Source organism: Hylobates moloch, unplaced genomic scaffold (genome assembly GCF_009828535.3).
Source record: "Hylobates moloch isolate HMO894 unplaced genomic scaffold, HMol_V3 SCAFFOLD_16, whole genome shotgun sequence".
Classification (NCBI taxonomy): Eukaryota; Metazoa; Chordata; class Mammalia; order Primates; family Hylobatidae; genus Hylobates; species Hylobates moloch.
In genome coordinates, this window is record NW_026652291.1 from 33,989,285 (window position 1) to 34,016,374 (window position 27,090).

At 38.6% G+C, this 27,090-nt stretch overlaps 1 protein-coding gene across 11 annotated transcripts in view; it reads right to left on the bottom strand.

Moving 5' to 3' along the window:
* The window catches only part of SIPA1L1 (signal induced proliferation associated 1 like 1), a 425,147-nt gene that overhangs the window by 364,926 nt on the left and 33,131 nt on the right, over positions 1 to 27,090 (bottom strand). Inside the window, exon 1 of one of the 11 annotated variants that reach the window (XM_032180030.2) lies at positions 12,390 to 12,422. The exons of the other annotated variants lie outside the window; for them this stretch is intronic. The gene's annotated coding sequence lies outside the window, so the exon portion shown is untranslated. Of the gene's footprint in view, positions 1 to 12,389; positions 12,423 to 27,090 lie in introns of those variants that run through there. 11 annotated transcript variants of the gene reach the window in all.

Genomic DNA, 27,090 nt, shown 5'->3' on the forward strand with positions numbered 1-27,090 from the left:
GACCAAATGGGCCCATATTTCAATAGCAGTTTACCACCAAAAAAGGCATGTTGAGTATTTGAATTTCATATTCCATGTGTTAGAAACTTACCTTAAATTCAAACCACAACATGGCAAATGTTTTGCTGGCCCATACATCTTTCTGGCTGACTACAAACAAATCAAGGCTTCTGAGAGATTCTCTATGCCATAAAAGGCTCTATCTGGTGTAGCAGAAAAGCCCAGAAGCTCCAGTTTCAAGGCGGGCGGTGTCGTTTCATGTTGAACCCATTCCCGTGCACCCACTCATGCTGTTCTCTCGGCTGGGTGTGCCCCTGTCCCTTCTGCCAACTCAAATGTTAGGCCTTCAAGGCCAAGCCCCAAACCCAGGCCCCACACAAACCCAGAATAATCTCCCTCCTTCATTCTCACAGGAACCAATGTATTGAACATAAATCACTTTATCTCTTCCCTAGGGATTTTAAACACCTGCAACTCAGAAAGAAAGCAAAGAAAAAAGTCAGCATGACATCTGAAAATTCATCACCTTCCCTTCCATTCTGTTGGATTTATCTGACCTTTATTCAGCAATAATGCTGTGCCTAACACCAGGGGACATGGAAAGGATGTACAGGCAGAATTCAAGTAATTCGCAGTCTGGCTGAGAAAAAAAAAAAAAAAGCACATAATGACCCTGCCACCTAACAAACCCTATATGAAAAGAACCAGCAAAGTGCCACCTGAGCCCACAGAAGGGCTCGTCCTCCTGGGTGATTGAAAAAGCCCCACAGAATAGGTAATAAACAAGCAAAGAAGTTAAGAATAAGTAGAAATTCATAACAAAAAGTGGGTGATATGGTTTGGATATTCATGCCTTCCAAATCTCCTGTTGAAATGTGTTCCCCAGTGTGGAAGGTGGGGCCTGGTGGGAGGTACTAGATCATGGAGGCGGATCCCTCATGATGGATTAGCACCATCCCCTTGGTGATAAGTGAGTTCTGGCTCAGTTAGTTCACCTAAGATCTGGTTGTTTAAAAGTATGTGGCACCTCCCCCTCTGTCGTCCCCCACCACCCCTTCTCCTCCCTTTCCCTTTCATCATGATTGTAAGCTTCCAGAGGCCCTCTCCAGAAGCTGAGCAAATGATTGTGCCATGCCAGTACAGCCTGCAGAACCATGAGCTAATTAAGCCCCTTTTCTTTATAAATTACCCAGTCTTGGATATTCATAGCAATGCAAAATTGAACTAACACAGTGAAAAAGGCATTTCAAAGGCAGTAACGCATGGTATATTAAGAGAAATGAGAGGATGTGCTTAAAACCTTCACACAGAACCATTTAAAAAATATCTTCCAATATATTAAATTATTCATCTGGGCATTTGAGACTCTATATAAATGGAACCCCATCCGGCTTTGCTACATTTCCCAAAGTATAACATAGCAAGTAAGAGTGAACTCTCCAGGACCAGTCCAGGGTCAGAGTTTCAAGTTTCTTAACCTCAATTTCTTCATCTGTAAAATGGGATGACAATAATACCTACCTCATAGGGTTACTATGTTATTGTTATGAGGAAATGATAATATAAGAACACTTAAAACAGCACAAGTTAAACATTCAATAAACACCAGCATTATTATCATTTATTTTCCTCACTAGACGATGTAGCAATCTGAAGTTGTTATCCTCAATACATGCCTCTATCTGAAAAACTCTTCATAGGTTCAAATCCCACCTAGTAAGACACTGCTTAAATACTACCTCCCACATGAAGCCTTCACTCCCTCTATTCATTGGGGAAATCAGTGTTTCTCCATCCTTTAAACTCCCAGAATATTCTGCTGGGCCTCTCTGGGGTACCCATCACTGTATTATGATTATGATCACTTCTGATTTCCTCGACAAGGCTACAACTCTTTAAGAGCAGAAACTATATCTTACTGATCTTGGTCTTCCCCAGAGAACTGATCTTTCACATATGGGCACTCAATATTTGCTGTTGAACAAATAAAAATACTCTCTCCTTTAATTAAGAACAGACTGGTGCTTTTAAAAGTGCTATAATATCTATCAAGCGATTCATCCTAATTACAAAAAAAACCCTTACCGAGGGAGAAACCCTAGAGCAATTCTACACAGCTCAGTCATTAGTGACTCCTACAGAAGTCAAGAACAAGATGTTGTTCTTAAAGTGACCCACAACTGCCAAAATGGAGTCACCTTCGGACTGCTACTGGCTAAACGAATCTCTCTCCTTCCTTCTTAATTCTCTGAACAAGTTCTAATGTAAATTTGTTTAGGCTTTTGTTATCTTTCTGTTATGTATTTACAAAAGGTGGGACAAAGTATCCATATCATATTCATTGCTTATCCAGATTCTAAAGCCTATTTCATCCGGTTATGTTTTCTCTACCCAAGTAAAGAAAAGCTAGCCTAGAACCACCCCAAACACTTGGCTTATGCAATAATAATGTCAGCACCAAACTACACAGAATTCTTAGCTTTAGCACCTTTCTCCCTAGTGAAAGCAGAGGGGAAGAGCACCTAACCCTGAAATTACCACTGTCCTCTGACACTATTCTAACTAGACAGCATAATTATTGCTAAGTATTACTTGATTAAAATTCTAAACTTTAATTAGCAGAAAAAAAGTTAACTTGGATTGGTTTCCTCTTACAAGTAGAAACATTCTCACATTTAAGCACACTCAAGGAATTCAGACATTCTTCATTTACTATGCAGTACTGATGACTTTTAAAAAGAACCTCAAAAATTTAAACAAAAAAAGAGAAAATAGGATAAAGCAGAACTCAAACAGTACTACCCCTTCTCTAAAATATGTAAAGGCAGTTATTTTCACAATATTACAATGGGTATCATGGATTCAAAAAGGAATTAGGCATAGAAAGATAGTAAGGTTATCATACCAGAAATATATTCACAGAGAAGAGGGCACCAAGAATTAACAACCTGACCAGCACAGTCTATCAGAAATATAGAAAATCACCATATGTAGTTGCCCACAAAGTACCAAAGTAAGTCTGTTGAATTCAATAATAATGTTACTTTATGATAAAGATTATTTTGAATATTTCTAGGACTAAAAGATCATAAGGAAAGGGAGTTCACCGGAATAGCTTCTAAAACAAGAATCCACCCGATTTTTCAAGTGCTAAAGCTGTTTATACTTTATGTCAACAAATACAAACATTCAGTTATATAACTCTATTTTCTATTTTTTAAACTATTTTTAATATACCCATCACCATTTTCACAAAATTAGCAAAATCATTATAAATTTACCTTTTCCTCTATAATCTAGCTTCTTTCAAATATACGAATATGAAGGGCGGGGTGAGGGGGGATTCCAAACTCATTAAATCAGTCATATTGGGGCCAGGCGTGCTGGCTCATGCCTGTAATCCCAGCACTTTGGGAGGACGAGGCGGGCAGATCACGAGGTCGGGAGATCGACACCATCCTGGCTAACACAGTGAAACCCCGTCTCTACTGAAAATACAAAAAATTAGCCAGGCACCGTGGTGGGCACCTGTAATCCCAGCTACTGGGAAGGCTTAGGCAAGAGAATTCACTTGAACCCGGGAGGCAGAGGTTGCAGTGAGCCGAGATCACGCCACTGGACTCCGGCCCAGGCGACAGTGCCAGACTCCGTCTCAAAATAAAATAAAATAAAATAAGTCATATCAATGAATGTCTTACATTTTGTCCAAATGCCAGTTGCACTATGGGGGTAATAGTCAATTATTAATATTCCTTTCTTCCTTCATTTCTTCCCATTAAGGGTGGGAAACTTCTACTTTTCCTCACTTGTGAAATATGCTTTAAGAGGCTTAGATGGGCAGCATATTGCTGCTAATATTGCATATTGTTGCTAAGCTGCTAGTACTTGGATCTTTGGTCTTCAAGTGCCATGGATTTTATACTCAAACATGACAATAACTACATAAGTATTATGATGATTAAGAGATCAGACAGGGCTGGATCTAAAAGGCCTGAAAAATAGATATTGTATCCCTACTCTACTTGGGATCATTTCCCTGCTTCCCAAGGCTAAGAGCTATGGCTCTCTATCAAGGTCTACCAACCCTGACATCGCACAGATTTTAGATTTCTTCTACCCTGCTATCCAAAAAACTTAACAGTCCTGTATCCTATTCTCTTGAAGTCTTGTTCTCCAGATAAAACAAAATTTTTGTCCAGAGGCCAAAGGCAGATAACATCCCAGGATATAACTTCTTCAATAACAACACAGGCAATTAACAGGAACCTTTGGAATGCATCACAAAATACCAGACTGAACATGGAGCAATTTAGAGGCCTGTAAGTTCTTGAGCATTTAAGTACCGCATTTGGGCAGCTGTCTACCTTCATGCAGGACTGTATCTGGGATATGAAGAAGTTATGAGACGAGCGTCATTTTACAAAGTATTGGACAAGTTTTACACCACAAAGGATATTCAAGTAAAAGTTATCTACAAGAAGCATTCAATTATCTAAGGACATAAACACAAATAATTTAATTCCTAACTATCCAAAAGTATGTTAATTATTCCATACACAATTTTACACACATTAGGTGTGTTTTTAAACCCCTTTCTGTCTATTACCTTACAAGTAAGATACCCTTAACAACGCTGTGAAGTTTACATTTCTGGGTGAAGAAACTAGCAGTATATTTACATGACTTAGATTAAAATGGCAACTCTGTGACTTTCAAATCCTAGGTCAAAGAAACCTGTATTCTATATAATAGGCCTTCTTTTCAAAAAGAAGGCACTTGAAAGAATATGGCAATAATAAATTATCAAAATACAAAAAATAGCTAATCATTTACAAAAACATTTTATGTGATAGTGAGCCCCATAACAAAAAAAGACAGTATTAAAATTGTAAAATGAAAAATGCATAATACCGCTCAATGTCTACCAAACCAAGCACAAAGAAAGTAAACACCACTAATACTTTCTAACGTAAATGAAATCTATAGCAAGAAATACATTAGTTTTCAAATCACTGAAATAGACACCATACGCATGCGCGCGCACACACACACTCTTTTTTCCTTACATGGCAAAAGATAACACTGAATTAGTGTTTTATATTTTAAAGATCAGGTTAACAACAATGTATGTCAATTAAAAGCCTTACTGTACCAGGTGCAGTGGCTCACGCCTATAATCCCAACACTTTGGAAGGCTGAGGTAGGAGGCTCACTTGAGGCCAATACTGGGCAACATAGCGAGACCACATTTCTTAAAAAAAAAAAAAAAATTTTAATTAGCCAGGCATGGTGGCCTGCACCTGTAGTCATAGCTACTTGGGAGGGTGAGGTTGGAAGATTGCTCAGGCCCAGGAGTTTGAAGCTGCAGTGAGCAATGATCAGGCCACTGTATTCCAGCCTGGGCTACAGAGTGAGACCCAGTCTCTTAAAGAAAAAAAAAAGAAAAGAAAGAAAGAAAGTCTTAATGTAATGTAAGTAAGTGGATGACACTTACCTCCATTCCCTCCGGAAATGACAACAAAGAACATGACAGAAAAATATGAAAAAAAAAAAAAGGCAACAGCATATGAGATGTCAACAAAATTCGGACAGATGGAAAAGCAACAGATAACTGGAAATCGATTTAGCAAACTGGAGAAAGCTGAAAACGAAGTGTGAGGAAGTCACCAGGAGGAAGCAACCTATTCATGATACAGAACTTCAGAACGGCTAAGAAACTGAGGTACTAAGGGGTGAGGCTGAAAACGAGAAGAACTAGATCAATAAGGGGACTCCCACTGAAATGGCAGGGCCCAAACAGATCATCCAGAGGCAAAGGAATGCCAGCCTCACCACACACAGAGCTTCTAATCAACTTTTAAATAAAGAGTATTACCATGAAGAGTATAATTATGAAAAGCAACATTTCATAATTATAAAGGAGACAATTCATGAAGACATACAATTATGAATGTGTACACATCTCAAAATAAATGAAGCAACAACAGACATAATCAATAAAAAAGGACAATGACAAAATCATCATAGATTTTCAACGTATCACTCAGTAAGTGATAGAAAAATTAGACCAAAAAAAAAAAATCAGGAATGACCTAGAAGATCTGAAAAAACACTATCAACCTAATTAACATTCACAGAAAATGTGGCAATTGAAAAAGACACATTCCTTTCAAATGCACATGGTACATTTATCAAGACAGATCATATCATATGGTGGGCTCTCAATAAAAGGATTGAAATTCCACAAATATTCTCTGACCACAACAGAATTAAATTAGAAATCAATAACAACACGATATCTAAGAAAACCCCCAATGTATGGAACAACACACCTCCAGAGCTCATAGGTCAAAAATGAAACCAAAAAGGAAATCAGAAAACATCCGAACCAAATGGCCACAAATAGAAAATGTGAAAATTTGGAGGATGCAGCCAAAACAAGTGCTTAGAGAGAATCTTATTTTAAATGCTTAAGAAAATAAGAAAGATCTACCACAGTTACCTAAGGTTCCACCTTAAGAAACAAGAAAAAGAGCAAACTAAACCCAAAATAGAAAGAAGAAAACAGAAAACAGAAGTCACTGAAATGAAAAAAGACAACAGAAAAAATTAACACAGCCAAAAGCTGAGTCTTTAAAAGTACTATATCGACAAAACCGACAAACTTTTAGTTAGAGTGATCAACAAAAAAAGAGACAAAACACAAATCATCAGTATCAGAAATGGAAATACAAAACCAAAAAACCAGAGATCCTATAGACATTTAAGAAGATTATAAGAGAACACAATGTTTAACTATGCCAACAAACTCAACAACTTACATGAAATGGACAAATTTCTTGGAAAATTGAACCTATCAAAAATGACACAAGAAAGAAAAAGTCTGAGTAGCCATATATTTTTTAAAGACATCCAATCTGTTATTTAAAATATTTCAAAAATGGAAATTCTAAGTCCATATGATTTCACCGGCAAATTGTATGAAACATTCAAGAAAAAGATTAAACCAATTCTACATACACTTTTTCAGAAAACAGAAAAGGGATCAAAGCCCAACTCATTTTATAAGGCTAGCATAATGCTGACACTAGACAAAAAATAAAAATCACAGACCATTAATTGAGGCACAAAAATCTTTAACAAAATTTTAGCAAATTAAATCCAATACTATATAAAAAGGTATACCACGAGCCACCATAGTTTATCACAATAATGCATTTTTGGTTTAACACTTAAAAATCAATCTGTGTAACACATCATATTAACAGATTAAAGAAGAAAATGCTCAGGATCAGTCCAACAGACACAGAAAAGATATTTGACAAAATCCAATAGACATCCATGATAAAAATTCTCCACACACTAGAAGAGTAAAGAACTTTATCAAATAACTGAGGACAAATACAAAAAGCTAAAACCAATATAATACTTAAAGGCAAAAGACTGAATTATTTTCTCCTGAGAAGAGTAAGGCAAGAATGCTTGATATCACCACTTTCTAGTCAACACTATACTGGAATAAAGCAAGAAAAAGAGGCGTAAAGCATAAAGATCAGAAATAAAGAAGTAAAACCTCTTATTTGTGGAACATGATCATTTGTGTAGAAAATTCCAGAATCTAAAAAACAACTACATTATTAGAAGAAATGAATTTAACAAGATTACAGGATACAAAGCTGATATTAAAAAAAAATCAAGTATATTCTTACATATTAGCAGCAGACAATTAGGAAATAAAAGTTTGCTTTAAATCCCACCCATGGGGAGATGGATATTGGTATATATTAATACTTACATATCTCTTTCCCACCAAAATGGGAAAATAAAGAAAGATGACCACACAGAATCTAGGAAATAGAAGGTCCACCAAAGGAAAAAGCCCAAGAGAATCCCCAAGACAGTGGTAAAAAGAAGTTCCAAAATGGCAGCTCCCCAGAGGCTAGAAAGCAAGCAGCTCAGAACCAACAGGACACAGAACCCCGAAAGAGACAGTGCCAAGAGAAAACCAGAACTGAAGAATTCTCTAATCTGTTTTACCCTTTGAGTTGTTATAGTTCTGTAAGAATATTTAGAACAAAATTATTGTTTGATAAATAGAAAGCTCACCAAATAAAATGGTCTTTCTCTATTGGAGAAAAGGTTGGAGAAAGAAATTATGATCACTGAAAACTCTGTGGCCACTGTCATCAACATTCAAATGAAAATACTATAAATACTGAATGATGGCTTGACCAAAACTTAGGTAAAATTATCATTGAGAGGATGAGAAAAGGGAAGCAGAAGGAGCCAAATCCTTATCTTGTATAGGAAGAAGTCAAAATATAATGTTTGCAATTGAAAACTACAGGCTATAGGAGTGAAAATATATTACTTAGATATATGGCAGTGAATGCCACTAGAAACAGCAAAAAAAAAAAAAACCTTTCAAAACGGTTGCCTCAGAGAGAGAAGCAGGAAGCATACAGCATAGGAATTTTTCTTTCCAAGCTTTGTATTACTATTTACTTACAATTTAAACCAGGCATGACCACTTTACTAAAAGTAAAAATTAAAAAGAATATACTTTAGATTTCTGTGAAAACTTTGTTTAAATGTAAACTTCATACCACAGTCAGTTTCTGTCTTAATAAAACTATAGATTTATAAAAAATAATAATAAATACAATAAATAAAAATCTATAGTGTGCAACCTTGAAGGCTCTATCAAGAAAATACTTTTAACTGAATACGGCTTCTCCAAATGAGTTTACCGACAAAATTAGTTGGAATAAAACATGTAAGAGTATATAAATTATTACAAAAAATTAAAACTCTTACTTATAAATTGAAGAATGAATCATTCAATAAAAGCATTTAGTAAAAGACTACAAAATCCTATATCAAATATCTCCAGTTTCCTGATAAATACTGCAAATGGCAGTTAAGTAAAAAAATTTTGTCAAAAATACTGACATCATTCTAAAGAATATACAATATGCCCATGGGATCTTCTAAACATGATCACAGGCATTCTATTTCAGTTCTTTAGCTGTCTGCAATAACACAAAGTACTTTCAAATACTACACAAGAGCTCCAAAGACCAGTTCCTTGCGTTCACAGCAGAGCTGCCCTGAATGGACACTACCAGTCATTTCAAACAGAACGACTCTCAACTCCACTCCAGCCAGTGTGCAGAGGGTGAATTAAGTCTAAGGATTTTTTTTTTAACTTTTTGTAGGGATATTTCATTATGTTGCTCAGGCTGGTCTTGAACTCCTGGCCTCAAGCAATCCTTCTGCCTCAGCCTCCCAAAGTGCTAGGATTACAGGCATGAGCCACTGAGCCCAACCAGGGTTTCGTTTTAAATAGCTTTCAAATCACAAAGATATCAGGAAGGAAGAAGAGAGGGGAAAAAATATAAAATTTTGAAAAGTATATACATTTTTAAACACTGGTAACTTTTTTTTTTTTTTGGAGACAGAGTCTCACTCTGTCATCCAAGGTGGAGTCCAGTGACGTGATCTCAGCTCACTGCAACCTCTGCCTCCCGGGTTCAAGTGATTTTCCTGCCTCAGCCTCCTGGGTTCAAGCAATTCTCCCGCCTCAGCCTCCCGGGTAGCTGGGATTATAGGCGCCAGCCACCACACCCAGCTAATTTGCTTTTATTTTTAGTAGAAACGGGATTTCACCATGTTGGCCAGGCTAGTGTCAAACTCCTGACTTCAAGTGATCCGCCCACCTCAGCATCCCAAAGTCCTAGGATTACAGTCGTGAGCTACTGCACCCATCCAACACTGGTTAACTTTTTTTTTTTTTTTTTTTTTTTTTTTGAGACGGAGTCTTGCTCTGTCGCACAGGCTGGAGTGCAGTGGCACGATCTTGGCTTGCAACCTCCACCTCCCGGGTTCAAGTGATTCTCCTGCCTCAGCCTCCCAAGCAGCTGGGACTACAGGCACGTACCACCACACCTGGCTAATTTTTTGTATTTTTAGTAGACACGGGGTTTCACCGTGTTAGCCAGGATGGTCTCAATCTCCTGACCTCGTGATCCGCCTGCCTCGGCCTCCCAATGTGCTGGGATCACAGGCATAAGCCACTGCACCTGGCCCAACACTGGTAACATTTCAACCCATTCCTTTAGATGTTTGGCAGGAGATTATCTGGAAACTCTAAAATACTATTCACAGTTCCATCCAATCAGAAACATTTCAATTCAATGAAAAATGTTAATATCCCTAAGAAAACACTCAAGGGAACTCTAAAGATGTAGGCTCCATCCTCTGGAGCAATTTCTCACTGAAGATTTATGTGACCCAGGTACTTATTCCTGTGTTTGTAAAGCATAATCTGTGATTATGCAACTGAATATTACAGACACCCCAGGCCATTCTGTGTTTAAAAGTAAGTGTTTATGGCTATATCCTGCCAAACAACCATAATACCACTTAACCTCGGTTCAACTACTGCTTGAATGGACTTGTTAGGATTACACTGAAATACAAACGCAAAATGAATACTAGGCCAAGGAATGTGATGTCAATACACTGAAAGAGGAAGAAAAATTCCTTACATAATGCTCCTTAGTCACTAGGACAGAATGTACATGAATATTTAAATTCTACGTACTGAAAATTTAAATGTAGAACACAGACAGAAATAGCGAATTGTAAATTTTGGAAAAAGAAGTAAATTCCTCTAAGAGGAATGTCATCTCAAAAAACAGCTCCTTGTAGATGGCAATGAAGTATAATGTTGTTTCTGAATCTATTCAAGTAAATTAATCTGGATATGGGAGAAAAAGAAGAAACTGAGAATTTTGTTTAAATGTATTGTTTAGAGCAGAATGCCCAAGGTTTTATTTGAATCTATGCATACTGATAGCAACTAGAAGTCATTACCACCCAATTGCTTCCTGGAAGCAGACTAATTCTGAGTACACAAGTCTACACAGGAAGGTGAGCCAGCATACTCATTCTCTTCTGTCAGGCAATCACCCAGTATATACTGACCAAAAACATGTCCTTTAAAAAACTAAAACCACAAACGAGACAGTATCATAATATCTGAACTGCAGTTTCTCATATTTTCTAACCTCTTAATAAAATAAAGGGTTCAGCCAATAAGTCTCAGAGTTCATCAACAGATTTGTTTCAACCATTCAGCAATCATGTTAAACTTAAGATGCATTAAGGAGATCAAGTAATGGCTAAGAGGCTGACACCATCACCTGGCCTCTAGACTATGCCACTTAGAACTGTTTTATTTTACCATTCAAGTGAAATGTGACACAAGAGTATACAAAGAATACATGTGAAACCATACCTTAGCTTAAACTCCAATTATATTGAACATTATTGAGAAATAACCATCCATAGCTCCTTAAAACACTCAATTATGCCTATAATAAAATAATAATAGATATTTTAATATGCTTTGAAGACTCTGGCCAGGCACGGTGTTGCAGGTCTGTAATCTCAGCACTTTGGGAGGCAGAGGTAGGTGGATCACTTGGGCTCAGGAGCTGAAGACCAGCCTGGACAACAGGGTGTAACCCTGCCCCAACCAAAACAAAACAAAACAAAAATTAGCCAGGTGTGGTGATACATGCCTGTAGTCCCAGCTACTCAGGAGGCTGAGGTGGGAGGATCACCTGAGCCCGGGAGGTCGAGGATGCAGTGAGCTGAGATCACACCACTGCACTCTAGCCTGGGTGACAAAGCAAGACTATGTCTCTAAAAAAATAAAAATAAAAATAAACTTTGAGGCTGCCTTCTGTTACTTTCATCAGTAGAGACAGACCATTTTAATCTTTCATCTTTCATAAATAAACAATCCATTACAGAAATATTCTCCTTATCATTACTCAAGGTAAGGCAAGCATTACTACAATTCCACCTCAAAATTCATTTTGATTACCACTGCCCAATGTTCTAACAAGTATTTCTTATTCACACTAATAATACTCAGGATAATGGCTGATTAAACATAAAGTGAACTACTTAGTCTAATAGTATGTCACCAATGAGAAAACAGCATTATTTATCAAGGTCATCCTGTTATTTAATAAATAGAATTAAAGATCAACTTCCCCCATTTAGTGGCCTTTTTCACTCCAAAATACCATTCTTATTATTAAATTCATTAAGTATTTGCCTTTATCTTATAGTATTAATGTATATCGCTTTTATAATAAGTACTTTCTATAGAATAGATACTGCAGAGCCTGGACTATTTCTGCTTATGTTAAATTATTACTATATAAAAACAAGATATACAAATATAAATAACATAGAAACTAAACTGTAATGTCACAGACACAAGGTACCATTCCTGATTTGGCAAAATCCTGGGAGACTGTTGAGCATCACAGTTGGAAGCAAGACCTTTGAATCCTAGATTCATAACTGACCTTGGGCAAGCAAGTTGGCCTCTCTGATTCTCCATTTCTAAACGCTTCAACTTCACCTGAATAACACCCGCATGAAGAAATGAGATAATGTATGCTCTTAGTACATATATGTATAATAAGCTCTTAGTAGCCACCATAAATAAGTACTGCCCCTTACTGTTATGTTGGTGTTATTATTGAAGGGCAATTATACAGCAGTCACGCTAAAGGAGTTACACTTAAGCAATGCACACACCTGTCTTTAAAAGTCTATCCCAATAGTGAAACGAGAGTACCACAAAAATAAAACAAACAAAATGTACAAAAAACATAAAAGCTGTCCCAGAAAAGGTCTAGTATATTTTCTAACAACAACGAAAAAGTCTAAGTTCTATTCTGACTTGAGTAAAAAAGGTTTAAGATTTCACACAGAAGACATTTACTACTTAACCCCCAATACCCTGGAAATAAATCTTTTAATAAGAATTAACTAGTATTAATTAAAAAAAAAAAAAAAAAAAAAGCAAGGCCGGCACGCTGGCTCATGCCTGTAGTCCCAGCACTTTGAGATGCTGACGCGGGGGGATCACCTGAGGTGAGGAGTTCGAGACCAGCCTGGCCAACATGGTGAAACCCCATCTCTACTAAAAACACAAAAATTAGCCAGACATGGTGGTGGACGCCTGTAATCCCAGCTACTCAGGAGGCTGAGGCAGGAGAATCGCTTGAACACCAGGGGCAGAGGTTGCAGTGAGCCAAGATGGCGCCATTGCACTCCAGTCTGAGAGACAAGAGCGAAACTGTCTCAAAAAAAAAAAAAGCAATGAATGTTCATTAGCTTTTTTATAAAAGTGAAAAATTAGAAACAGGCTGAACGTCCATCCAATGGGAATATATGAAAAAATGTATACAGCTATTAAAAGATGAGAGAAGTTTATATATCCTTACATGGAATGATCGAAGACATGCTGTTAAGTTTAAAATAAAAAGGCACAAACACACAAAGTATTACTATTTATGTTAAGACAACCAAAAAAATGTATGTCACATACATACATATTTATGCACTTAAATGCATACCAAAGGATTCAAAGTATGCAACTAACAGTGACCTCTGGGCATTATTCTGCATAATTCTGTGTTATTTGATGATTTCAGTGAGACCATACTTATGTATTTCTTGTGTAACTTATAGATCCCAAGGAAAGTAAGCCAATAAATGCACTAGGTTAAAACTGAGTAAAAGTAAGTTTTAAAAAGCACTTTATACTTTACAAAAATCCTTTAACATATTACTTAACTTGATCCCCACAATAAGCTTTAGAAATTACAGTAGTGTCCTTACTTTTAAAGAGAGAACAGATTCAAGTAGTTATTAATCCACAGTTAATAAATGCAGACCCACATTCCTGTAATCCCAGCACTTTGGGAGGCCGAGGCGGGTGGATCACAAGGTCAGGAGATCGATACCATCTTGGCTAACATGGTGAAACCCATCTCTACTAAAAATACAAAAACAAAATTAGCCGGGCGTGGTGGCGGGCGCCTGTAGTCCCAGCTACTCGGGAGGCTGAGGCAGAAGAATGGTGTGAGCCCGGGAGACGGAGCTTGCAGTGAGAGATCATGCCACTGCACTCCAGCCTGGGCGTCAGAGCGAGACTCCATCTCAAAAAAAAATAAAATAAAACAAAATAATAAATGCAGAGCCAAAACAGAAACATGGTCCTGAATCTAAATTCAGTGTTTATGCTACAGCACCTCTAAAAACTGAAAACACTGGCATCTATACCAAGGCATTCTCTCTCTCTGCAGTGCTTCTGGTTCCTGTGAAAGTTCAAAGTGCAGAGGAAAAGGCAGTAGAATAGGAGTCAAAAGACCTGGATTCTAGTCTTGATTACACCACACTAAGACTTCATGATAAGTCAAACTCCACAACAGTAATTATCTGTAGCTGCACAACAGATTCAACAGTGACGATTTTAAAAAATACTAACTACCCAGGCCTGACCTCTAGAGATTAAGACTTAATTGGTCTGGGCTATCAGGACTTCTATTAAAAGCTCCCCAAGTTATTCGAGAACCACAGCTTTAAGACTTAGTAGCCTTGGCCAGGCACAGTGGCTCATGCCTGTAATCCCAGCACTTTGGAAGGCAGAGGCAGGAGGATGGCTTGAGCCCAAGGGTTCAAGACCAGCCTGGGCGAGATGGCAAAACCCCATCTCTACAAAAAAAAAAAAAATTAACCAGGCATGTTGGCAGACAACTGTAGTCCCAGCTACTCAGGAGGCTGAGGTACGAGGATGGCTTGAGCCAGGGAAGTAGAGGGTGCAGTGAGCCGAGATCTCAACACTGCACGACAGCCTGGGCGACAGAGCCAGACCCTGCCAAAAAAAAGAAAAATACTTAATAGCCTTGCCTGATAAAAATAAAAGATGTTAAAAACCATGTGTGCTACATACTTCACATAGTTGAAATGAAGGAAGAATGCAATAATATATAAACAACAAAATACCTTAGAAATGCAAAGGAATTATTATTAATTCAAACATGTACTAAACTTGTATGCTCCACTGGGATAGAGAGAAGCTGAGAAACTACCATGTCATCAAACAACTACTGAGCAGTGAGAAAAAGCACACAGATGACACAAAGGCAGTCATGACTAATAACCTCAGGGTCTCAAAGTACCTATGGGCAATAGTGGAAAGAGGGCTTCAAAAAGGCCATGCAGAGGAGATTCTTGAGCTAGATTTTGGCATTATCGACAGTGGGGCACAGCACACGTAGGCAAGTAATTCAAGATGTTCTAGGCCCGGCAGGGTGGCTCATGCCTGTAATGGGATGAGCTGGGGCACTTTGGGAGGCTGAGGCAAGAGTCTTGCTTGAGCCCAGGAGTTCGAGACTAGCCTGTGCAACATGGTGAGACCCTGTTTCTACAAAAAAATAAATTAGCCAGGCATGTGATGTGGTCCCAGCTACTCAGGAGGCTGAGATGAGAGGATGGCTTGAGCCCAAAAGGTCAAGGCTGCAGTGAGCCGTGATCACGCTACTACACTCCAGCCTGGGCAACAAGAAAAAAAAATTGGCCTGGCATGGTGGCTCATGCCTGTAATCCCAGCACTTTGGGAAGCTAAGGCAGGTGGATCACTTGAAGGAAGGAATTCGAGACAAGCCTGGCCAACATTGGTGAAACCCATCCTCTACTAAAAATACAAAAACTAGCTGGGCGTGGTGGCATGCGCCTATAGTCCTGGCTACTGGGGAGGCTGAGGCACGAGAATCGCTTGAGCCCAGGAGGCAGAGGTTGCAGTGAGCCAAGATCACACTACTGCAATCCAGCCTGGGCTACAGAGTGAGACTCTGTCTCAAAAAAAAAAAAAAATTGATGTTCTGCTGGAATATGCAGATGATGTGCTGTAGGCCAGAGGTTCTCAGCAAGAGGTCTCAGGGCTCTGAGGAGTCTGCAAGGTCATAATTATTTTAATAATAAAACCAAGACACATAATCACCAAAAATTAGAAACAACCCAAATATCCTTTAACTGATAAGTGCACAAACTGTGATATATTCATATACTGGGACAGGACTCAGCAATAAAAATAAAAATAAAAACAAATCAGTGACACACACAACACAACTGAATCTCAAATGTCTTATGTTAAATGAAAGTAGCCAGATTCAAAAGGCTACATACTGTAGGATTCCATTTATATGACAGTCATTAAATGGCCAGACTAAGGGTGGGACGAGAAAATAGGTCAGAGGGTGCAGGGGTTGGGGAGGGGAACATTTGGGAAAGATGGAAATGTTTCATATCTGCACTGTATTTACAACCACACGTGTTTACATTAAAAAGGTGGATTTCCCTGAATATGAATTAAACCTTGATAAATCTAACTTTCAAAAATAACGTCATTTGCCTCTTTCACTCCCGTAAGAGTACAGTGTTTGCCAGAAGCCACATGACTGTGATGATGCCATCATTCTGCAACTAAGGAATGTGTGCTTGTATATTCTTAGGTTTTATATTTTCTCCATTTTAATACTTCTAATACAGTAAATAGTCATGAATGTAACAGACATAAACAAAAACTCTCCTGAGTCCTCAATAATTTTTTAACAGCGTAAAAGGTTTCTGAGACCTAAAGAGTTTCGGAACCACTGCTGTAGATAAGGAGGAGGCCCTGAAGTGTTCTAGCAAAGGAAACAGGAAAGAAGAACTGACGGAGAGAAACTAGTAAAGAAGTAATTACAAGATCTGATTAAGGCTGATCCCGGGACTAGAAAGAAAATAGGTCCACACATCATCTGTACCTTGTTATAAATTCCAAGCCTGTTTCTGGGCTGACACTTTGCTGGTGCATTCAAGTTTTGCAAACTAATTTCTGTTAACTGGCAATATGGTTAGGAAATTAAATCTGCTATAGGTGTCATCCTACAACACATTACTAATCAGTGATTTGTGGATTATTTACTCAGTTGCCAATGTCCCTCTTCAAAAGATGACAATCATTTAAAATTGACCTTTACACATTTTGAGCTTGAAAATTAAGCATCCTAAAGAGGCTCAAAAACTAACTTATAAGTGATTCAGTACCTCATGATCAATTAGGCAAATTAGGTAGCTGTTTAAAAAGCCAATGTGTTACTTCTCTAAAATATGTTTTCACTTGTATCCAGAAACACTACGACAATCTCAACTCAGCACAATTTTTTCTATGCAATGTGGTTTTCTGGATGGGAGGGGACGGTGATTACGTTGTTTCTGTCTTTGTTTGGCATAGTTCCCTTTCCTCCTGGGGAAAACTCATTTCTAAATACAAGCTCTGTAAATGCCAAATTATTTCAAGTACAGATCTTTTTCTACAATCTTCTCATACCCAGAACTATTATAGTACTTTGGTATGCCACAGAGAGGTAGAGAAATTATTCTTAAAACCATCCATGTCTTTAAGCTTTAAGCAAGCAGAAAACAGATTGACTGATGACAGCTTGATCAATCAATCACGGGATGAAGGTGATAAGTATTAGAAGAAAGGATAACCCTTTCCCAAAAAAGGTAAATACAGTTTTATAAGCCATTTTAAATGAGTGAGACTGTGCGTGTGTGTGTGTGTGTGCGTGCGTGCGTGTGTAACTGCCATTATATATTGCTTCTCTAATTGTTTTAAGTAATCAACCCCACTAACACCTCAGCTAATACCAAACAGATGGAAATCTGTCTGGATAATTCAAGTTGCCACCTTTCAAAAAATTCACCTATACTTCTATTTACAGAAGCCTGAGAAACTCCAGACTCCTGCAAAACTATCTGTGAATTATTAAGATAAAGTGAAATTACATCTTTACCTGAAAATATAGTCCTTTGATTCTACTTTTCATAAAAATCTTGGAAATTAGACTACAGTCAACACTACAGGATATTTTAACTGGAAATTTCACCTGAAGATTGAAAGGGGGAAATAATTAATCTGAAATACATGCAAAGATTGAAAAGGGGGAAATAATTAATTTGAGATGCATGTACAATGCAGATAAAAATATCAATTTGATCAAAATGAAATTTCCGTAAATTTGTTAAAGCCAAATGGTTTCTGCAGGAAACCTGTTTTCTGTGACTCAAATCCAAAATGGAAAACGTGGGTGGTTCTTCCTGTCTCACCATTAGAGTCAGCCAATTGGCTGGTGAAGCTTTCACACAACTTCAGCTCAAACCCCAGCCTTCCATCTGCTTTAACACTGCCATACCTTAGTGGAATGAAAGAGGAATAAAGGCTTTCTCTAGCCTCAAAGGAAGTCTTTCACAGGGAACCTTTGGTTTATTCTATCTACACCATACTTGATCAAACTGCCCATTTTTTAAAACTTCAAATCCAAAAGATGTGAAAAATAGTAAGAGCTAAATCGCAAAATAATTCAAGGACATTAAAGCTATCTCTGACTGTGGAGCTGATTTCTAAAAAAAACAGCAAACTCATCTCTCAAGTACAAAACTCCAGTGGCAACACACATGCTGGCTCCAGCCCATTACCTTGACCACAGCGGCATCTCTTCCCCAGCTACACGGCACTCACCATTTGCCATGACGGGCCGCCAACAGAGACCACATTTGAACTTCTAAACATGTGACTCTGCCAGAATGGAGTATGAATCCAATATTTCTGTAGGGTATGTCTGCATATCAACCTAAAGCTACTAAATTAGCTAGTGTGACACATTTAACTGAAAATATCACACACAACAGTATGCCTTCAGTGAGAAAAGACCACTAGTACATGATACTAGCATGGTAAAACAATTGTGCATACACTGCTGCCCAACTGAATCCTAAATCCTTAAAGCACTGGAAAACCTGCTAGTGCAAGACAATAAAAATTCAGGCAGCTGCTTCCAATGGTGACGTAAGGACCCCACATGGCAAACTGCTCAGGGGTAGCTACTGTCCAGTTCCTAAAGATTCCAGGCCCACTTAAAAATCCTCAGGTCTCAAGGGGCTTTGTTCTCAAAAACTGCTAAAAGGCTCATACAGTTCACCTGCGTAGTAGAAAAAGGCCCTTGACAGGCCACCACTGACTGCACAGCAAGTTCTTACGTAATGAGTTATCTGGTAGTCACATAGGAAAACATGTTGACCAGGTTCTCAGATAGTCATCTCAAGGGAACTGTTGTTACATGGAGCCATTGAAATGTGAAATACACACATACTATTTGTAAATGTGAATTTTAGAAAGTATCTGTATGGAAGCACTAAACATATCATGGACAAATACAGACCATAAACCTGTAGAACCAAAAAAGACCCAATACCCCATTACCACTGTAATACTCTTAATTTTACCGATAAAATTAAGTGAAAACCTCCTGACTGCCAGCCCAGTGTTCCTAATAGTACACCTGCTTTCTTATCAACTGTGAAAACTACATTTTGGAGTATACCAAAATTGAGTTACAACTCAGTTGCATGATAAATATCTCATTTAACCATGTGTTGCAAAAGCATAATTTACATAAATGATCAAGAAGTAAAAACCTTTATCATATCCCTAGTCAAGGGGGAAGGGTACAGTGAGGTTTGCTGTCTTTCTCCATACCAGTATAACTTTATCCTCAGGAAAAAATATATATATAAACTATATATACAAATCATCTCTCTTTTCAAAAACTGCTGCCAAAGCCAGTACATCTAGCAAAAAGACACAAAATATGATGTCTTACCACCCTTACAAAAAATGGCATAAATAACAATCCTTTCTTAAGGTTTAAAATATTTTCCAAGTTATTTTGACTGTGCTATCATTAATTTCCTCTAATGCAATTTTAGAACAGATCAAGTAGATACATTTCTTCATTTCAGCTTCTTTAAAACTTTGATTTGCTGGGCCGGGCGCGGTGGCTCACGCTTGTAATCCCAGCACTTCGGGAGGCCGAGGAGGGCGGATCACGAGGTCAGGAAATCGAGACCACGGTGACACCCCGTCTCTACTAAAAATACAAAAAATTAGCCAGGCGTGGTGGCGGGCGCCTGTTGTCCCAGCTACTTGGAGAGGCTGAGGCAGGAGAATGGCGTGAACCCGGGAGGCGGAGCTTGCAGCAAGCCGAGATCGCGCCACTGCGCTCCAGCCTGGGTGAGGCAGCGAGACTCCGTCTCAAAAAAAAAAAAAAAAAAAACTTTGATTTGCTGACACTTCTTCTAAGACAATAATCAACAATGATCTCTCATTCTGCTCATTTTCTCAACTTCCAAAAGGCAATTCCTCAAGTAAGCACATTTTTGCAAGACTAAAATAATGCACATACTTACACACATAAAAAGAGAAAGACATAAATACTTTGTATAGGATGAAATAACTGCGTGACTTTTGAAATTTTTAAGATAAAATGCAGACCTCAAAACAAGTTCATAATTGCTCCCTGGGTTATCTCCAAAGAGAGTCTTGTACATTCGTCTCCTATTGATACTTCAGTGAAAATCTGTCACAAAAAATTCGTCCCAACTCTGCTGTTAACTAGCTGTGTGATAGATACTGGGCAGGTCATGTAAGCTTTGGACTTAGGCTCATATAAAAAGTTGACATATCTGATTTCTATAGTATTTTCTAGGTTTCTTAATATCTTCCTAAGACATTATCATCTTTATTGTCACTGAATTCTAAAGGTCAAATATATCTTTAGATAATAAAAATAAACCATTTATAAACTACCTTACGCCCTAGAACTCAATAGAAGACTACCTTCAGCTTATCTGAAACCTTTAGAACATTATAAGCTTTATCTTCATTAAATGTTATCGCTTTGTCTCATGTTTTAGCATTTTGTAAAAAGTTTAGATAAGTAGAAATGTACTCTCACATCTAGATGATCCCGAAGCACTGTTCAACTCTCAAAAGATGGGAGATCTTGATGCCTTCACTTCCTTCCTCATCCATCCTCCATCACCACAGTACCCTCATACCCTGAAACTCAACTTTTTGGGCCACAATGTTGACAACGAAAACCTTTTAAACCACTTATGTTAAAGACCAGCTACATGTCCAAGTCTGTATCTGAGAATCTCTGTATGTATTTTTATCACTTAGTACTCTAGATTTTAATATATAAAGAACCAGTTCCATTGATAATATCTGCATAATCTCATGACTCTTCATCTGAATCCGAGTTCCCTGTTTATTGCCAAACAAGCAAGGAGGTTCCAGAAAACTGTATACAACACAACTCATGCACTTGGTTTCTTTATATACCAACTGATGATTTTGCCATCCTCAATTAAGTCAATTAAAAAAACAACCAGTAGGACTGAGAATCTGTCATTTTACCAGTAGGAATCCCAAAAAGTAGCTGCTTTTGCCAAGTTCATTCATTCAACACATTTATTATCTACTATGTGGCAGGCACTTTTTATTTTTCATCCTGGGGATATATAAACAGACAAAAGTCCCTGCCTTCATATGCTCTACTGAAGAAGATGACACACCATAAATAGAAACCATAAGAGACAAATTATATGGAGGAGATGTACATATAAGGTGTATTAGTCTGTTCTCATGCTGCTAGTAACGACATACCCGAGACTGGGCAATTTATAAAGAAAAAGAGGTTTAGTGGATTCACAGTTCCACATGGCTGGGGAGGCCACACAATCATGGCGGAAGGTGAAGGAAGAGCAAAGTGACATCTTACATGGCGGCAGGCAAGAGAGCATGTGCAGGGGAACTGTCCTTTATAAAACCATCAGATCTCGTGAGACTTATTCACTATCATGAGAACAGCACAGGAAAAACCTGTACCCATGATTCAGTTACCTCCCACTGGGTCCATCCCACAATACGTGGGGAATATGGGAACCTCAATTCAAGATGAGATTTGGGTGGGTACACAACCAAACCACACCATAAGGTCAGAGGGGATACATGCTTGATATGGTTTAGATCTGTGTCCCCACCCAAATCTCAAGTTCAATTTTAATTCCCAGTGTTAGAGGTGGGGCCTGGTGGAAGATGACTGGATTTTAGGGGTAGATCCTTCATGAATGATTTAGCACCATCCCTTTGGTGCTGTTCTCAAGTTCTCACGAGATCTGGTTATCTAAAAGTGTATAGCACCTTCCCACTCTCTCTCTTCCTCTTGCTCCAGCCATGCAAGACGTGCCTGCTTCCCTCTGCCATGACTAAAAGTTTCCTGAGGCCTCCCCAGAAGCTGTCATGCTTCCTGTACAGCCTGTGGAACCGTGAATCAATTAAATCTCTTTCTTTATAAATTACCCAGTCTCACGTATTTATTTATACTAGTGCAAGAATTGACTAATACAGTGCTATTGTAAAGAAAAAGGACAGGCTGTTAAGAAAAAGGGATTCAGGAATGAAAGGAGGGCAGGTGGGATGCAGTCTTAAACAGGATGGGGTCAGGGTAAGACTCACTACAAAGGCAGTGTCTGAGCAAAGACATGAAGGAGATGATGAAGTGAGCCAGACTGAAGTTTCCTAGTAATTCTTAACTTGTACCGACTATACACGTAATGGCAAATGCTTTAGCAAAAGAGTTATGTATGAGCAAATTTATAAACAACCCAGAAGACTAAAATAGAAGAGAGCTGTGTGTAAACCCCCTTCGTTTTTGCAGCTTATTTTACCAAGTGAAACTTACAACTTCAATTAGGTATGCTTGGTGTGTTTTTACCCCAAGTGTTGTTTTGAACAAAATTCTTACTTCTGTGATTCATTTTCCTCAAAATTCAAAAATAAATGTCCCACTATTCATTTGAAACATGAAAGAGCACCAGTGTTGGCCAGGCACAGTCGCTCATGCCTGTAATCCCAGCACTTGGGGAGGTCCAGGCAGGTAGATCACTTTGAGTTCAGTAGTTCAAGACCAGCCTGGGCAACATGGCAAAACCCGTCTCTACAAAAATACAAAAAATAGAGGCCAGGCACAGTGGCTTATGGCCCAGTACTCTGGGAGGCCAAGGTGGACCACTCACTTGAGGTCAGGAGTTCGAGACCAACCTGGCCAATGTAACAAAACCTCATCTCTACTAATAATACAAAAAAAATTAGCTGGGCATGGTGGTGTGCACCTGTAATCCCAGCTACTTGGGAGGCTGAGGCATGAGAATTGCTTGAGCCCAGGAGGCGGAGGTTGCAGTAAGCCAAGACGGCACCACTGCACTGCAGCCTGGGTGACAGAGTACAACTGTGTCTCAACAACAACAACAACAAAAAATTAGCCAGGCATTGATGGCTCATGCCTACAGTACCAACTCCTTGGCAGGCTGAGGCTAGGGAATCGCTTGAGCCCAGGAAGCAGAGATTGCAATGAGTGGAGATCATGCCACTGCACTCCAGCCTGGGTGACAGAGTGAGACCCTGTCTCAAAAAAAACAAAAGAGCACCAGTGTTATCAACCAACAACTCCACTAAGACATCCTGACTACTACGTCAGGGTTCAAATCCCAGTATGGGGAATCCAGGAGCTTTTCCCAGTGTGGAGAAACCTGTGCTTTCCTAGAGAGTTTAGTGGGAAATGAATAGGCTATGAAATCAGGTGGCCTTACCACCAACCAGCTATATAGTCTTGAGCAAATCACTTCAGCCCCTGGGCTTTGGTTTCCTCAACTATAAAAATCAGGCTGTTGGACCATGTGATTTCGAAGTCCCTTTTAGGGCTAACTCTCTTTCATACACACACCAAAAAACTTCGGATAAATAGCCATCTATTAAAAATTACAATATTAGCCAAGCACAGTGACACACAGTCCCAGCTACTCGGGAGGCGGAGGGGGAGGATCACCTAAGCTTGAGCATAGGAGTTTGAGACTGCTGTGAGCTATGATCACGCCACTGCACTTCCCCCTAGGAGACCAGAGTAAGACCCCGTCTCTAAAACATAAAATTTTTTTTAAATTATAATAATGTCATGATTTGTAATTCTGCTAACCCACCATCAGATTCATATTAATTTCATTCTTCAATATTCTTCAAATAACTAATGAATTTATACTGACTGATTCATAAAGTCTCAACTCTCTCTCTGATCAGAAAAACAAATTCACAAGAATGGGTCTTGACTTGCAGTGGTATTCACCAAGGATTAAAAAAAGCAAAACCCTGGAATTTTTCTGTCTTTGGCTTTCCTATCAACATACCCCTGCTAGCTTAAATAGAATTTTAAAGTAACGCAACCATAAAATATTCTTTATATATCCCCTCAATGAAATAGTATTTGTTGTTGCTGTATTTTGTAGGGACATGGTCTCACTCTATTTCCCAGGCTGGAGTACAGTGGCACCATCATAGTTCAGTGCAGCCTTGAACTGGGCTCAAGCGATCCTCCTGCCTCAGCCTCCCTGGTAGCTAGGACAACAGGTGTGCTATTATTTTTGTTTTGTTTGGTTTGGTTTTTTTTTTTTTTTTTTTTTTTTGTAGAGACAAGGTCTTGCTATGTTGCCCAGGCTGGTCTTGAGCTCCTGGCCTTAAGTAATCCTCCTGCCACGGCCTCCCAAAGTGCTGGGATCACAGGCATGAGCCACCGTGCCTGGCCCAAAAAGTACGTTTTTAAATAGTAGGTTTCCTTAAAAGTTTCACTTAAAAGCTTATATTATTGATTACTATTATACTGCTTATAATCATAATTAATATTATATTATTTTAAATTGGTACTGTAATAAGTATCTGTTATTCATGGAGCCCCAAATCATCTTTGTTATGTTTTCACTACTTCCTTACTGTGTAAACCTCACCTTCCCAATATAGAATTTAAAAAAAGAAAGCAAATAAGCAAATTGGGGCTATACAAGCAGACATGTTAATGAGGTTCCACCAACCAGACATACCACATGGGGCTCCTTCAGAACGGAGTTACGTAGGGAAAGTGGAAGAAGGGGGGTGAGTCTTGCTTGGCTTCCTGGTTTGCAGCACCCTGACTTTATCAGGAGCAGCAGCTCCTCAGCAGGCTTGTTCCACAGTGCAGAACTGGCAACCATTCCCAGAAACTCAGAGTACAGTCTCTTTTGTCAGCCTGCCCAATCTGCTAAACTAGCTATCACCCTTAATAAATCACTTGCTGCTTATACCACTAGAATAACTCTTAGTATCTGTAACAAAAAAACCCCAACCAACACAGATAGCAAATATTCATTTCATTATTTCCACATACAAGAGCCGAGATTGAAAAGAAAACACACAGAACATTCCACCATATAAGCCAAGAATTCTTTGTTTCAAGCCAGGGCTTATATTCACAATCAACACTTCGAACCTTCCCTTATATGTACTTTCTCATAAAATTCATCACCTCTGCCATACAAAGAGAAAAAAATGGTTTTTGCCTAACTAATTTTCTATCAATAAAGAGTCTGATGACAGTAACTTGGCAAGATATTTGAGAAGAGGATACAATAAATATCATTTTCTATACCAGCTCAAGTTTATGGAGAATCCTGCAGTGTTAGGTAGCACTTTCAGAACATTCCCCAACTGCAGGCAAGGTGATCTAATGCTGTATTTGAATGCCAAAATGATCAGTACTTCGTGCCAAGGCATAACTTAATTCACAAAGCAGCAGTGAACTTTTCACTGATTTTCTCCATCCCTCAGGGTAAGATAATCACGTTAAAACCACAGACACATCAGGCAACTAAAATAGGACACTATTATCTAATACTAAAAGCAGACTGGAAGCACTGAGAAGTGATTATGCATCTTAAAATTCTCTTCTTGCTGTAAAGATTAAGTCCTATACAATTACTTGGCAAAGATGGAAAAAGTAATCAGCCGTTAATAATACTGGTCCTTAAAGTGGCAACAGAATCTTACAAAGGACATTTGATATCTTTGACTAATACTGTCAAACTACACAAGGTACTTTTCAGGTAATAATCAAAGGCAAAACTTTATAAAGATCGCTTACACACTTCTGAAGGCCCTTAATGACACTGATAATGATTCAGTGCATCTCAATGCTCTGCCAAAGCACAAGTATGCATCATCTCGGCACAGTGATTCAAGACAAGTCTCACTAATGTTAGTGCCCCCCAGGCCCTGGGTCTCCAGGCACTCAGCAAGCTCTCCCTTTGTCATCGCAGTACCTCTCCTTGCCTCCTGCTCCCTGAATGGCTTTTATCAAACAATTTATAGTGCACTTAGCTTTAGCACTGATGGTGGGGAGAATGGGAATAGGCAAAAGTTAAAACATAAACTATATTCTTCCCTAAGAACAAAGCAAATCAATTTGCTTAGGAAAACTTAGAGCTTGGCTACTTCAAAAACGTTTTAAAATTTCATACAGAATGTCTGCAAAGTAGTTACTACGATGACTCTCAAGCTTTACTACGACTACACATGTACCATATGTGTCCTCTGGTTGCACCTGGCACACACACTCTTTTTTTTTTTTAAGAAATGAAGTATCGGGCCAGGCGCGGTGGCTCACGTCTGTAATCGCAGCACTTTGGGAGGCCAAGGCGGGCGGGTTGCTTGAAGTTAGGAATTCAAGACAAGCCTGGCCAACATGGTGAAACCCCAACTCTACAAAAATACAAAAATTAGCCAGGTGTGGTGACAGGTGCCTGTAATCCCAGCAACTCAGGAGGCTGAGGCAGGAAAATCACTTGAACCTGGGAGGCAGAGATTCCAGTGAGCCAAGATGGCCACTGCACTCCAGCGTGGGCAACAGAGCGTGACTCCATCTCAAAAAAAAAAAAAAAGAAAGAAATGAAGTATCTCTAGGCCAGAAATGACTCATGGCCTACTTTAATTTTTTGTTTATCATGTTTAGACTCTAATCTCAATCTTATTGCAAGATTAAGGATATGATGCTCATTTGTTAGTATTAACATCAAAGGATACATGCATAATACCACAAATCAGTGATTCCCAAAGCTGGTTTGCAAAACAATACCTGCATCTGTAGGTCCTCAGAGAAATGGGGGAAAAAAAATTGTCTGAGTATTTCATAAGGCTAAATTTATCCAATTTAAATGGTTGATCTTTATTTAGAAATTGTGTCTTTCCTATTCTTTTAGTATTCGAATGGCCTTTCTTTATAAAATGTTGAAAAAAATTAAGATTACATCTGTAAAATACAAGCAGACAGCTGGCACTACTCCACATCTTCTGCACCTTCTCCCCATCTCCAACTTTCCAATTCCCCTCTTTCCAGCTGCTCAGGCAAAAAAATAAAAATAAATACTAAAATAAGACTTAGTGCCATTCTTCTTTCTTCCACATCC